This window comes from Ranitomeya imitator, chromosome 3 (genome assembly GCF_032444005.1).
Source record: "Ranitomeya imitator isolate aRanImi1 chromosome 3, aRanImi1.pri, whole genome shotgun sequence".
Classification (NCBI taxonomy): Eukaryota; Metazoa; Chordata; class Amphibia; order Anura; family Dendrobatidae; genus Ranitomeya; species Ranitomeya imitator.
In genome coordinates, this window is record NC_091284.1 from 399362902 (window position 1) to 399378334 (window position 15433).

Here is a 15433-nt window from a genome sequence, read left to right on the forward strand (position 1 = left end):
CATGCCGTTCGGACTCTGCAATGCATCCGGTACCTTCCAGCGGCTGATGGAATGCTGCCTCGGACACAAGATCTTTGAGACCGTCCTCCTGTACCTAGATGATGTGATCGTCTACTCAAAAACTTACGAACAACACTTAAAAGACCTGGCAGAAGTGTTTGAAGCCTTATCCAGGTATGGCATGAAAATCAAGCCATCCAAATGTCACCTTCTCAAGCCAAAGGTACAGTACCTGGGACACATCGTGAGTTCGGAGGGAGTAGCACCGGATCCCGAGAAAATAACCGCCATAAGGGATTGGCCGAGACCTAACAGCGCAAAAGAAGTGAGGCAATTCCTGGGATTGGTGGGTTACTATCGCAGATTTATAAAAGGATTTACCAAGTTGGCAGCACCCTTGCAAGACACCTTGGTAGGGCAGACGAAGAAACCTTCAAACCGAAACCCTCCTTCCAGTGGAACGACGAAAGGGAAGACTCCTTTGAACAACTAAAGAAGGCACTAACCGGTGAAGAGGTTCTGGCATACCCAGATTACCATCAACCTTTCATCCTCTACACCGATGCCAGTAATGTGGGACTAGGAGCGGTGCTGTCACAAAAGCAAGAAGGTCGGGAGAAAGTCATCGCCTTTGCAAGTAGAAAGCTCCGGCCTACTGAAAGAAATTCAGAAAATTACAGCTCCTTCAAATTGGAACTACTGGCAGTAGTTTGGGCTGTGACTGAACGTTTCAAACACTATCTGGCCGCTGTAGAATTTATTGTCTATACTGACAACAATCCGTTGACCCACCTGGACACAGCCAAATTAGGTGCGTTAGAACAGCGATGGATAGCCCGGTTATCCAATTACAACTTCAAGATCAAGTATTGAGCAGGTCGCAAGAATGGAAATGCCGATGCCCTATCCCGGATGCCACACTTGAGAGATGTAGAAGAAGAAACGGGGGAGCTTGAAGAAATTGAACTACCAGCCTTCCATCATCCCAAGGCAAAACATCATCAGTCAAGTACCTATCAGAAACAACAAGAGGTGAATTTTAATCCGTTAGCACACCATAGATGGGCTGACACCCAAGACAGCAATCCGGCTGTGAAGTTGGTGAAGGAACTGTTGACTGAGCAAAGTGCATATCCCGATGAGGATGCCCCAGAAGAGACGCATCAACTCTGGAAAGAGAGAGGCAAAATGTTCCTGTATCAAGGGAAGCTCTGTAGAAGATACACCAATCCGAAAACACATGAATTGGTTTGGCAGATTATTGTGCCTAAACAAGATGTGAAGATGGTCCTCGAAGCTTACCATAATGGTGCTGGTCACTTCGGTTGGAAAAAGTTAGAAGTACTTCTAAGAGAAAGATTTTATTGGGTCGGGATGAGAAAATCAATCGAACAGTGGTGCAGAAATTGTGGCCCGTGCAACCTCAGAAGAAACGATCAAAAGAACCAAAGAGCACCACTGCAGCCCATAATCACCAAACAACCACTTGAACTTGTAGCCATGGACCACGTGAAGTTGACACCAAGCCGGACCGGCTATGTCTATGCCTTGACCATCGTGGACCATTATTCACGCTTCTTGGTAGTAGTACCCGTAAAAGATCTGACAGCAAAAACAGCAGCCAAAGCGTTCCAAACGTACTTTTGTAGACCCCATGGATATCCGGAACAGGTTCTCACCGACCAAGGTACAGCCTTTGAATCAGAGATCTTCAGAGAATTCTGTAATATGTATGGTTGCAAAAAGATCCGGACGACGGCCTATCATCCACAAACAAACGGCTTATGCGAGAAGATGAACCATATTGTAATAGACCTACTAAAGACTTTACCTGAGACAGAAAGGAATCAATGGCCAGAGAAATTGCCTGACTTGGTGGATCTGTATAATCATGTCCCGGTGAGCTCCACCAACTGCACCCCAGCTTACCTTATGCGTGCAAGACCCGGCCAATTACCAATTGATCTAGAAATGGGAATTCTGAAACCAGACGCAGAAGTTCAAGACTCCAATTGGGATATCATACGGCAAAAGCAGTATCGCCAAGTGCAAGAGAGTGTGGAAAGAAGCCTTCAGCAAACTAGAGAAAGACAAGAGCGAACTTTCAACCAGAATGCTCTAGCGATCCCATTAAGACCGGGTGATCAAGTGCTCAAGAGAAACCGTCGAACCAATAAACTAGACAATCAGTGGGAAGCCGTACCCTACACAGTTTTACCAACAAGAATGGATAATCCTAAAATGTGTCTCATTAGCAAAAACGGAGGCTTAACATCTGTATTAGGCTACGTTCACATTAGCGTTGCGCCGCCGTGCGTCGGCGACGCAACGCGCGACGCACGCTAAAACGCGCGCAAAAACGCGCGCGTTTTGCGACGCGTGCGTCGTTTTCCGACGAAAATCGGACGCACAGAAAATGCTACATGTAGCGTTTTCTTGCGTCCGACGCTAGCGTCGGAAACGACGCACGTGGCGAAAAACGCCACCAAAACGACGCACGCGTCCCCTATGTTAAACATAGGGGCGCGTCGCCGCTGCGTCGCCGCTGCGTCGCCGGCGCAACAGCGACGCACATTGGCGGAACGCCAATGTGAACGTAGCCTTAGTGTCAAGAGACAATCTTAAATTGTGTCCGGAAGCATTGAAAGAGCCAGGAGTTGTCCAGCCAGAATCAGAAGTTATTCAACCCATACAGGTTCAACCAGTAAAGGAAAAAGAAGAGGAAATGTATCACACCTGTATAGGAGACTTTCCCAAAACCCTACTAACATACCATGGTGCAGTAGTGGTTCCCATGGTGGCCTTTTACCCAACACCGAACCCAATACCAGAAGTCCCAAGACAGGAAGAGGCTGACCCCGTACTACAGGAGGTTATAGGCCAGGAAGAACAGATTCCTGATCAGAGTAATCCCATTCACGGTGGACTTGCCAACTCCATATTCATGGAATTATCTTTAGCAGAGCGGGCAGATACTACATCCGCAGTAGACAGTAGTACACCACATGAAGAGATACCGCTATTACGTAGATCACAGCGTAGTACCCAGGGTCAATTACCGGCCAGGTATGCAGATTACCAATTATAAAACTATAGTCATTGTTATCATTCTGCAACGTTTAAGCCCAGTACCTACAGAGACTTGTCTGTATGAACTTCTTGCATATTCTTGAACTTGTTATCAGCCCGGAGGCACTAAATCAAAGCTTCGGAAAGACTGCTTTTTGAACTTTGCTTTTTGCTCTTTTTGAACTTTCTTTAGACTTTATATTGACAACTTCGTTGGAAAAATGGAACTAAATTCCTGGACACAAAGTGCAGTGCCTTTCCTAGTACCTTCAAGGATAGGACTGTATTAATGGACGCTATTTGAAGTGACTTTTTACAGAACTCTATTTTTGTTTCCTTGAGTGGTTTTTGTAACTTTTCATTTTTAAGACTCTGTACATATTAATTGTTATTTCAAAATGTTATCGTCCCACAGTCCCGGAGTACTGTTCTTAACTAAGGGGGAATGTGGCACCCCTAGGGGTATTTGCCACAAAAATAGTTACTGACACTAAATACAAGTACTAAGATAGCAAAACTGCACTACCACCTCCGGCCAGAAGGGGGAGCTCCAGAGACTCCCCTTGATCCATTCTGGTCTGAGAGAAAAACTGGCAGTTGGGCTAAGGAGCTGAAAGTGAGAGGTCATACAGCTGAATTTCTAACAGCCCTATGACGGTTTCCAGGCCCAAATCACCGGCCTGAGGAGAAAAGGGACAGAGAAAAAGGACATTGTGAGAACCGGGTAGCATTAATCACTACCCAGAACAGGCGCAAAGACGGATACCGGATCCGTGGCTGTATTCATTATATATAATACAGCAACCGGAAAAACGTGAGGTGATATCAGCTTCACTAGGGCCGGATGCAGCAACAGACACAGAGTTCAGCGGTACTCCCGGAGGGGGTAAGCTGATAAAAGGACTCGGGTTGCCCGTCGAACCAGGACCCGGAGGGGACAGATTGGGCCGGCAGCCAGTTCACATACAGCAGCAGGGCCACACAGAAATTGCGCACAATAAGAGGCGAAGACCCCGGCAGGGTCAAAGTAACTCAGAGTTCCCATACAGACTCCGGTGACAGGACTGGTTGTAAATCCCTTTATGTTAAAGTAAACTGGTTAAACGTTTCAGTGCCTCAGTCTTTCATTTGGACAATAGCCAATATCCAGGATCGGGATCATCGCCGCTGGGAGAACCTGCTGCTGATCAAGTAAGTGCCTGCTCCCTCACGATACCCCTTACACTGTGCATTGCCAGAGGCTACAGCACCGGGTCAAGCCACCCGTGACATCCCCCTTAAGAGACAGACCCCATTGGTCCGGTGCTGGGTATCCCGGTCTCCTGGGCGTCACATAAGTAAGCAGCAGGACAAATCAGGGCAAACGGGGTCAGCTTCTCATGCCGTAGGCAGAAGGTATAACTGACATGGTCTGCAGGACACAGCAGGTATAAATAGCAAACCTGAGATCAGACTGAGGCTGAGAAAGTTAACCAGACCGGAAAAAGGGGACAACAGGACTCAAAACCCAGTCTGGATCATGACACTATCTATTTATTTATCTATCTGTCTATCTAATATATATATGTGTGTGTGTCACTGACACACACGTGATCAAAATTGTTGGTGCCCCTCGTTTAATGACAGAATAACCCACAATTGTCACAGAAATAACTTGAATCTGACAAAAGTAATAAATAAAAAATCTTTGAAAATGAACAAATGAAAATCAGACATTGCTTTTCAACCATGCTTCCACAGAATAAAAATAAATAAATAAAACTCATGAAATAGGCCTGGACAGAAATGATGGTACCCTTAACTTAATATTTTGTTGCACAACCTTTTTAGGCAATCACTGCAATCAAACGATTCCTGTAACTGCCAATGAGACTTCTGCACCTCTCGACAGGTATTTTGGCCCACTACTCAATAGCAAACTGCTCCAGTTGTCTCGTGTTTGAAGGTTGCCTTTTCCAGACGGCATGTTTCAACTCTTTCCAAAGATGCTCAATAGGATTTAGGTCAGGGCTCATAGAATGCCACTTCAGAATAATCCAATGTTTTCCTCTCAGCCATTCTTGGGTGTTTTTAGCTGTGTGTTTTGGGTCATTATTGTATTGCAAGACCCATGACCTGCGACTGAGACCAAGCTTTCTGACACTGGGCAGCACATTTCTCTCTAGAATCCCTGGATAATCATGAGATTTCATTGTACCCTGCACAGATTCTAGACACCCTGTGCCAGATGCAGCAAAGCAGCCCCAGAACATAACAGAGCCTCCTCCATGTTTCACAGTAGGGACAGTGTTCTTTTTTTGATAAGCTTAATTTTTCCGTCTGTGAACATAGAGCTGATGTGCCTTGCCAAAAAGTTCAATTTTTGTCTTATCTGTCCATAGGACATTCTCCCAGAGGCTTTGTGGCTTGTCAACATGTAGAGTGGCAAATTCCAGTCTGGCTTTTTTACGATTTTTCTTCAACAATGGTGTCTTCCCTGGTTGTTTCCCATGAAGTCCACTTTGGCTCAGACAACGACGGATGGTAAGATCTGACATTAATGTTCCTTGAGCTTCAAGTTTTCTTTTAATCTGTTTAGAAGTTTTTCTGGGCTCTTTTGTTACCATTCATATTATCCGTCTCTTTGATTAGCTATCAATTTTGCTCCTGCAGCCACGTGCAGAGTGGTTGGCTGCAGTCCCATGGATCTTAAATTTCTGAATAATATGTGCAACTGTAGTCACAGGAACATCAAGCTGCTTGGAGATGGTCTTATAACTTTACCTTTAATATGTCTGTTTATAATTTTCTTTCTAATCTCCTGAGACAACGCTTTCCTTTGCTTCAACGGTCCATGTTGAGTGTGACACACACCATGTCACCAAACAGCACAGTGAGTATCTGTAGTTTTATATACAGGCTCACTCACCGATTCAAAGATTGTAGACACCCGTGGTGCTAGTTAGTGGACACACCTTGATTTAACATGATCCTTTGGTCACCTTATTTTCAGCGGTACCATTATTTCTGTCCAGGCCAATTTCATGAGTTTTATTTTTTTTTAATTCTATGGAAGTATGGTTGAAAAGCAATGTCTGACTTTCATCTGTTCATTTTTAGAGATCTTTTATTTATTATTACTTTTGTCACATTCAAGTTATTTCTGTGACGATTGTGGGTTTTTCTGTCATTAAACGAGGGGTACCAACAATTTTGACCACATGTGTATCTATGTATTGTGATGCAGTGACCCATGCTGCAGCTAGGGGGCGCTGTATGAGCTCCTCAGGATACGCGTGGAGGCGTATCTGTAATGGTAATAATGAGGTAGTGACTGGCATTATTGCAAATGGCCGGTATGTGTCGCAGAGGGAGTCTGCGCTGTAAGCAAGTAATGTTGTTGTTCTGGGACCTGTAGCCCCTCAAGTATTTGTATACTGTAGTTGTAAAGAGAGGCTTGCAGGGTTAGTTGGAGAGCTGAGCGGGTCTGACTAACCACACACACTTCCCACCTATAGGAGTGGTTACAAGTACATAATGTGACCAGGGTTTGGGTCACATGGTCTCTGTTGGGGAGAGTGTTTGGGTCTGTTTGGTCCATGTGCAGAGTCCTGGAAAAGCCTATGTTTTGGGAGTGCTATCTCGCTGAAGAGCACGTGGTGAGGCTTTGGGACCCGGGGGCCTGTGTGTTGGATGGTTTCAGGTGGGGACGTCCTGAATAGCACAAGGAGAGGCCTGTGTGTTGGATGGTCCCAGGTGGGGACGGACTTCCTGAAATGCGCATGGAAAGGCCGAATGTGCAGAGTCGGTAACGGCACTGCATTGGGGAGCTACCGACCTTCGGAGAGTCTGGACTATCGTGAATGCCCTGGTCGCAAGGACAGTGATCCCCGTTAGGCTGCTTCTCAGGAGTGTGGAATGACAAGGAGTCAGTGTGTGGAGCAGGAGCTTCAGAAAGGTAACTCCAGATAAAGGGGTTTCTATGAACTGTGCGGTCACCCACGGCAACTGTTCAGAGGAGGACCAGCATGTTTAAGGACTGTAATCTCATGTCGTGATGCTATGTGAGTAAACTTTGATACGGCGCACGGACACCCCCGGGAACGAGTCAGAGGAGGACTGGCGGGTGTAGTGTCTGAACTGTGAGTAAAAGTCGTTTACGAAGTGTCGGAGTTAAAGGGAACCTGTCACTCCCTCAGGAGTTTGTAACTAAAAGAGCCACCTTGTGCAGCACAAATGCTGCATTCTGACAAGGTGGCTCTTTTAGTTATGATGCCTGCACACGCTGAAATAATCACTTATAAAATGTGCCCCCTCATACCCTGAAAAGTTCCCGGAGGCGGGTCTTTCCTTGCTAATCAGACACAGCACAGCCGTCACTCCGGGCCTGTGCGCGCCGGGCGCCGCCTCCTCAGCGCTGTTTTCAAATGAGCCGGCACCTGCGCTCTTTTCTCATGCCTTGGGCATGCGCAGTGAGCGCTGCCCGTCCTCTGTCCTCATTTGCAGTTGCAGCGCCCCAGGGTCCTGGTCGTTGCAGTAATGTCATTCTTCCACCAGGGGGAGTGATGTTACGTCTGAAGGCAATAAAGGAGATCACTTTACCAAGTATCACAAATCACCCAACACACTTCATACTCCAGTCCACCAGGGGGAGCCATGCTCCTATTTATCAGGGCACTCTTCACAATTAGGTAAAACTGGTGATCTGGATAGGAAGTGAGGCAGAAGCAAGCTGTGCTTCACCCAGTGAGCTGCTCAGGTAGTGGGTCCCTGACAGGGGTGGGATCCTGTCAGAGGCCTAGACAGAAGGTCACGGAGCTGCGTCGGCCCGATGTGCGGCAGCATCCTAAGAAAGAGACAAGAACAGTGAATTTTATTGTAGAGAGTGAGAAAAAGTCATAGCAAAAGGAGAGGAAACCAGAAGGAGTTCTGCCCTGCAAAAGGCTGTGTCCTTTCTGAGGCGCAGGATCCGGTAGCCGGAACAACGAGGGAGTAATCGTCTCCAAGCCTTGCTCCAGAGACCGGCAGGAAAGCTAATTCCATATTATCTGCCCGACCCATACCCAGGAGGCATGGTGGCAATTAGTGGAGGCTGGGGCGTGCTAGAGTCCCTGTAAAAAGCCTCTGGCCATCAGTCATACGGGTTGTTCCTATCCATCTGGGGGACAGAGAGAAAGACATAACATCAAGAACATCTACAACAGTTGTGAGGACCTTATGAGAGGCTCAGCAGTAAGGTACTACAACATCCAGGCACTAGAGGAAGGCTACTGATTTCCACTTGGATAAGGGGACTCTGGATTTGCCTTCAGACCGGCCGGAGTCTGCCTGCCCTGTGATCTGGTGCTCTGGACTGTGGACGCTGAAGCCTTCAGTAAAGGTAAAGAGGCTGCAACTTTGTGTCCTCGTTCTTCACTGCGCCTTTCACCATCCACCATTCATACACTGGGAAGCCCTGGGGACATACTTCACCTGTGGGAAGGTATACCACCTAGCTGCCATAACATCACCCCAGCGGACCCCTAAGCAGCGTCGGTCACCCTGACCGAATACCACAGGTGGCATCACGAACATTATCCCTTTAAAGACCTTTCCCCCATTTACAACGGACGTCCCTAGGGCCACGGTCTCTGTCACCGCAGACGTGGGTCTACAACAGGTCAGTTCCTCATGACCTCGGTGGATTCTCACTCCACCAGCGCTCTCCAGGTTTTCTTCTCCTACAGCTTCATCAACTGGCCGGTCATCCGACTCCAACCTAGCGGTTGCTGGGGGCAACAACACGACACCTTCCATCCCAATCTCTTCAGCGTCTGAAAGAGAACTCATATTATTATATTATCAGCAAGAGTCACTTGAAGAACTTCTTTGTGGCCCTTGTTCCTCCGGCAACGGGAGGACTTGCCCTCCTTGTGGGGCTCTTCTTTACTGTACTCCCTTACTTTCTCAGAGTCACAGTCACCCTCGGAGTCTGTGTCACAACCCACAGTATGGTGAACCCCCAAATTACTCTCTATCTGGGTGTCAGCTCCACTCTGTTTAACTACCACATCAGCATCAGCCATACTGTCATACACTTCAGGGGACCTCAGCTCAGTAAGTTGGGCAGACGCATCCTTTCCTCTGGTCCTCCATATGTCCGACCCATCAGTTTTGGGAGATGTTACTGCCACCGTTGTGTCACTAAGTTGGGCCCGCCCACCATTTTTCTTGGTCATGCCTACATTAGCACTGTCAACTCTAGGGGGTGCATTCTCCACACTACTACCTCCCATACACATTATTTCTACCAAGACTTTCTCTTTTATCCACCAATCCCATAGGGTATCCAAGTCCCGCCCTATTACCATCGTGTATAGTAAGTCTGGGACTACCGTCACTTCCTGGTATGTGGACCCCTCAGTCACGTCAATGTAGAGGTAGGCTGTCAAACGTCTTTTAATGTCCCCATCAGAGCCATTCACTCTTGACCCTGTTCCAGTAAACACAGAACCTTCAGGAGGGATCCTCAGCAAAGACACTCTACTCCCCGTGTCTATCAGCCCCACCACATTTTCATATAGCCAGAAGGAACAGTGTTGTGACACCTTATTGGTCGAGCAATCCACCGTATAGCCAGCGTCGGACTGGAGCACCTTGGGCCCACCAGAGAAAATCATTCTTGGGGCCCACTATGTAGCTACATAGAAATAGATACAAGACCAACAATTGTGCGGTAAAAAGCGCTAATATCAGGGTATAATATAAGGTAGTTCACGTCTTAATAATGTAGCAAGGGTTGGGGTAGCCCCGTCACAGAATATAATGTAGCCCCCTCATAAAGTATAATGCAGTCCCCTCTAATAGAATATAATGCAGCACCCCACAAAATATAATGCAACCCTCTCAGGTATGACGCAGTCCCCACCATAGAATATAATGTAGCACCCCATAGGGTATAATGCAGCCCCCCCCATATAGTGTAATGCCACCCACCACAGAATATAATGTAGTCCACTGAGAGAATGCAGTTCCACCATAGAATATAATGCAGCCCCCCATAGAGTATACTGTAGCCCCCTCATATAGTATGATGTAGCCCCCATAATATTATGTAGTCCCCTGAGAGAATAATGCAGCCCCACCACAGAATATAATGCAGCCCCCCATAGAGTATACTGTAACCCCTCATATAGTATGATGTAGCCCCCCATAATATAATGTAGTACCTTGAGTATAATGCAGTCCCCCCACAGAATATAATGTAGCCCCCCAGGGCCGTATTTAGAGTTTCTGCTGCCCTAGGCACTTTTAGCGCTGCCTCCCCTTTTGGTGAGTATGACACAATCGGCAGTGACTTTGGCATGAATCGCTTATGTGAAAGTCGCCTTTTGCAGGAGATCGGGCAGTTTTTCTGCATCTGCCGCGTAACGGATCACTTATGGCAACACTGCGTTCGGCCTCATTCATTCCCTATGGGATTTGCGGCACTTGCCGTGATCTGGCAAATGTGGTACCATACCTCCCAACTTTTGAAGGGAAGGAGGGATTAAGTTTGCGGCGCGCGTAGTGCGCCGCGGCAAATTTTAGGCCACGCCTCTGACCAGACCCATTTCACAACTAGTCACACCCATATCCACGTCCCAACCGCAGCCATTTAGCACTGCTGTTCACACTGTTTTATATACAATAATTATAAGCAAACAAAAATATGGCCACACATGATGCTCAATACTGTATAACGGCCACCACACATGATGTTCCATACTGTGTAATGGCCACACATGATGCTCCATAATGTATAATAACCGCACATGATGCTCCATACTGTATAACGGCCACACATGATGCTCCATACTGTATAATGGCCACACATGATGCTCCATACTGTATAATGGCCACACATGATGCTGCATACTGTATAATGACCGCACATGATGCTCCATACTGTATAACGGCCACACAGTGCTCCATACTGTATAATGTCCATTGGCCACACATGATGCTCCATACTGTATAATGACCCCCCTCCTGTATGCATGGCTCATCTCCCTCCTATCCGATATACATAGCTCATATTACCCCCCCTGTATGCATGACTCATATCTCCCCATGTATGCATGGCTCATAGTCCGCCCCTGTATGCATGGCTCATATCCCCCCCCCCTGTATGCATGGCTCATATCCCCCCCCTGTATGCATGGTTTATATTCCCCCCTGTATGCATAGCTTATATTCCCCCCTGTATGCATGGCTTATATTCCCCCTGCATGGCTTATATTCCCCCCTGTATGCAAGGCTCATAGTCCCCCCTGTATGCATGGCTCATATTCCCCCCTGCATGGCTCATATTCCCCCCTGCATGGCTCATATTCCCCCCTGCATGGCTCATATTCCCCCTTGCATGGCTCATATTCCCCCCTGCATGGCTCATATTCCCCTTGGGCCCTGCATGCAGGCTTATCTCTCCGCTCCTGCTCCTGCTCCTGCTCGGCGCGCCAGCTTATGTCCTCCTTCATCCCCCCGTCCCTCCGTCCCTCATACTCACCTGCTGTCCCACTGCACGGTCGTGCCGACATCCCTCGCACTCTGTCCCGACTCCAGGCTGCGGCGCCGGCGCAGCACCTTCTTCCTGCTTGAGCGGTCATGTGACACCGTTCATTAAGATCATGAATATGCGCATATTCATGATCTTAATGAGCAGTGTCACGTGACAGCTCGTTCAGGACGAGCTGCAGTGCAAACGCCGAGACCATCGCTGGAGCAGGCAGGATGAGTATTCAAGGCAGGCGGGCGGGCGGGCGGCAGCGGGGGAGGGGGCCCTGGAGCGGGGGGAGGCCCTGGAGCGGGGGGAGGCCCTGCCAGCAGGTGTCAGTGCCAGGGCCCACCGGAGGATCCTCCGGTTCCCCGGTGGGCCAGTCCGAGCCTGCGTATAGCATGGACCTACATAGCAGGAACTTCACTGCTCCTGACTACTGTCCAATGGCACATTCGCCGCCGCCCCTTTTTGGGTTACCCCCCTTTTTGGACTCCACCCTCTATTGGGCAACTACTTTCTTTTGGGATACCGCCACCTTTTGGGACTCCACCCCTTTCTGGGCAACTATCCCTGTTCGGGTTACCACCCTTTTTGGGACTCCACCCCTTTTGGGGCAACCATCCCTGTTTGGGTCACTGCCCCCTTTTTGAGACTCCACCCCTTTATGGGCAACCATCCCTGCTTGGGTCACCACCACTTTTAGGGACACCATCCCTTGTAGGGACACCACCCCTTCCCTGGAGTACACCCGTGGACTCCCCACAGTACTCTCAGACACCAGTTCGCACAGTACAAAAAAGTCTCTTTGGGTCGGCACTGGCCCTTTAAGAGTCTGCACGATCTGGACCAATGTCCTCTCACGATACCTCACCAGCTCCTGCTGCTGCTACCACAGCTTCTGCTGCAGTCACAAACCGCCGGCACCTCCAGCTGCCGATCACAAGCCGCTGCTTGAGGTACCTCACTGCAGCTCCGGCTGCTGAGGTACCTCTTGCTGCAACTGCAGCTCCTCTCCACAAGGCTTTGCACGGCTCCGCACCACTGACTTCGTGGACCCGCCGATCCACAGCAAAACTTTGTGACCCCGCCGAGTTACAGCCAGACGCTTGTAAGCTTCGTGGACCCACCAATCCACAGCAAACTTCACAACCCCACCAAGTTACAGCAATTACATCCACCTGTGCTTCCTGGACCGTTGCCCGCAGTCTAGCACCATATGTAAGATAGCTCTTACTGGGTGTAACGTGCCTGGGCAAGGTAACGTGCGTGACCTGTCTCGAGACCCCGGGTGTATGACAGGTGTTCAACCCCACAAGTTTGAACAGATGGGAGTATGTGATGCAGTCACCCATGCTGCAGCTAGAATAGCGTGACAGGTTAGAATAGAATAGATATATACAAATAGAATACTTTAAGATAGCGCTTAGTGGGTGTGTTGGGGACACTCGCTTAGCACAGGATTAGCGCACACAGGAGCGGGTTTCTCACAGAAACAGTCCATGCGGTTTATTTTTATGCAGCATAAACCGGATCATGCACAGTTCATTATATACATTTTAACTCCGACACTTCATATACGACTTTAACTCAGTTCAGACACTACACCCGCCAGTCCTCCTCTGACTCATTCCCGGGGGTGTCCGTGTGCCGTATCAAAGTCTACTCACATAGCATCATAACATGAAATTATAGTCTCTAAACACGCTCCTCTGACCAGTTGCCGTGGGTGACTGCACAGTTCATAGAAACCCCTTTATCTGGAGTTACCTTTCTGGAGCTTCTGCTCCACACGCTTACTCCTTGTCAGTCCACACTCCTGAGAAGCAGCCTAACGGGGATCACTGTCCTTGCAATCAGGGCACTCACGACAGTCCAGACTCTCTGAAGGTCGGTAGCTCCCCAATGCAGTGCCGTTACCGACCTTTCTGTGCGCTTTTCAGGAAGTCCGTACCCATCTGGGACCTTCCAACACACAGGCCTTTCCGTGTACAATTCAGGACGTCCCTACCTGAGACCGTCCAACACACAAGCCACCAGGTCCCAAAGCCTCACCACGTGCTCTTCAGGGAGATAGCACTCCCAACACATAGGCTTTTCCAGGATCCTGCACATGGACCAAACAGATCCAAACACTCTCCCCCACAGAGACCATGTGACCCAAACCCTGGTCACATTATGTACTTGTAACCACTCCCATAGGTGGGAGGTGTGTGTGTGGTTAGTCAGACCCACCCAGCTCTCCAACTAACCCTGCAAGCCTCTCTTTACAACTATACAAATACTTGTGGGACTGCAAGTCCCAGAACAACAACATTACTGGCTTACAGCGCAGACTCCCTCTGCGACACATACCGGTTATTTACAATAATACCAGTCACTATCTCATTATCACCATTACAGTTACGCCTCCATGCGTATCCTGAGGAGCATGTAATAGAGTGCAGGGTTGAGTATGTCACCACGGAACAGACAGACCAACTGTTGAGGGGAATTTATTAACAGGAGTAAGATTCTTCTCGCAGGGAGTAAACAGGGGGTTAATAGCGATAAAGCAAACAGTAAACAGCTAAGCAGAATCGCAAACGGTTAACGAATGTTCTGGTAACGTATCAATCCAGAGAGGTCCTGACTTGAGGGTCCTTATTCCACCAACACCAGCAGCGCCTAAAGATCCTGAAGTCTCTTCTCTGTGTCCTAGGAACTGGAGACTCCGGGGTTAAGCCTTTTCTTCCAGTGAAGCTGAAAGCAGGAAGTACTCAGCCACACTGCTGCAGTCTCTGTATATCAGGCTGCTAGGCTTTCTGCAGTTGCAATGCTACACACACACACACTGAGCAGTTTACTTGTCACACTCAGGGGTTCTGGCTTGTCACTGCAGTCACCGGGGCTGCGCGCTCAGGTCACTGTCAGGAGATGCGTCTTTTTGGATTACAGAGGCTGCCAAGTCCACACTCTCATATCCAGCCTTCACTATGGTGGGTATCTCAGCCTCAGTGCCCTCACGGGGAGCACTACCTTTAGGGGAGCACGGCGCTGCAGCCTGCCCTCTCTTTGGCGCGCTGCCCTCACTCCCCTCTGTCCAGGGCAGAAAGTCTTCCCCCCAACAACCCAGCTGTCTGACTAAGTGGTTCCAGGCAAGGAGCAGGGAAAGCAACCTCCTTACATTCCCTGTCTCTTAAAGCTCGCCATTCCACGGGCGAGGACTCTTCGTGCTTCTCTTTGTTCTTTTGAGGGGAGTCAGTTACCTGCAATCCTCGCATCTCCTTCTGCCTTTCTTCTTGCACATACTCCCAAACTAAATGGTCTAGGAGCGGTTCATCAGTCAGGTTGAGATATGCTTTCTCTGCTTCATCAACAACTGCTGTCCTCTTCTTTTTCTTCTTCTTCTTAGCCTTGCCGGTAGCAGGTGTTTGCGTAGGGGCTTCTTGCTCGGGTTCCTCAGTCTGGGAGCTTAGTACAGGTAATTCTTCTCTATAGCTCCCCCTCTCTTTGACAGGAGCATTCTTGTCCAAAGTAGAATCAGATGGATTAAGACCATGCAAGCCGGATTCATCGTCATCTGCGCTGGGCTCTGCGGGCATCACTTCCCAGGGCTTCTCAGCTACACGGCCCATCTCACACAGCTGTTCCATTTCCTCTGTCCGATCGGGATCTTGTAAGCTGACAGCCAGCACACTCTTCACCTCAGGGGATGATATTAGTGGTTCCTCCTTCTCATCGACGAGGACCTAGAAAATGAGCGTCGCAGGAGCACTTGGCACTTTCTCTCCTTCTTCGGGAACTCGTGCTGGGCAAGGTAGTAAAGCACTTCGGTGGTCTTCTCGAGTGGACGTCCCTTTCTTCCCTCCGGGCTGAGTCTCACAGACA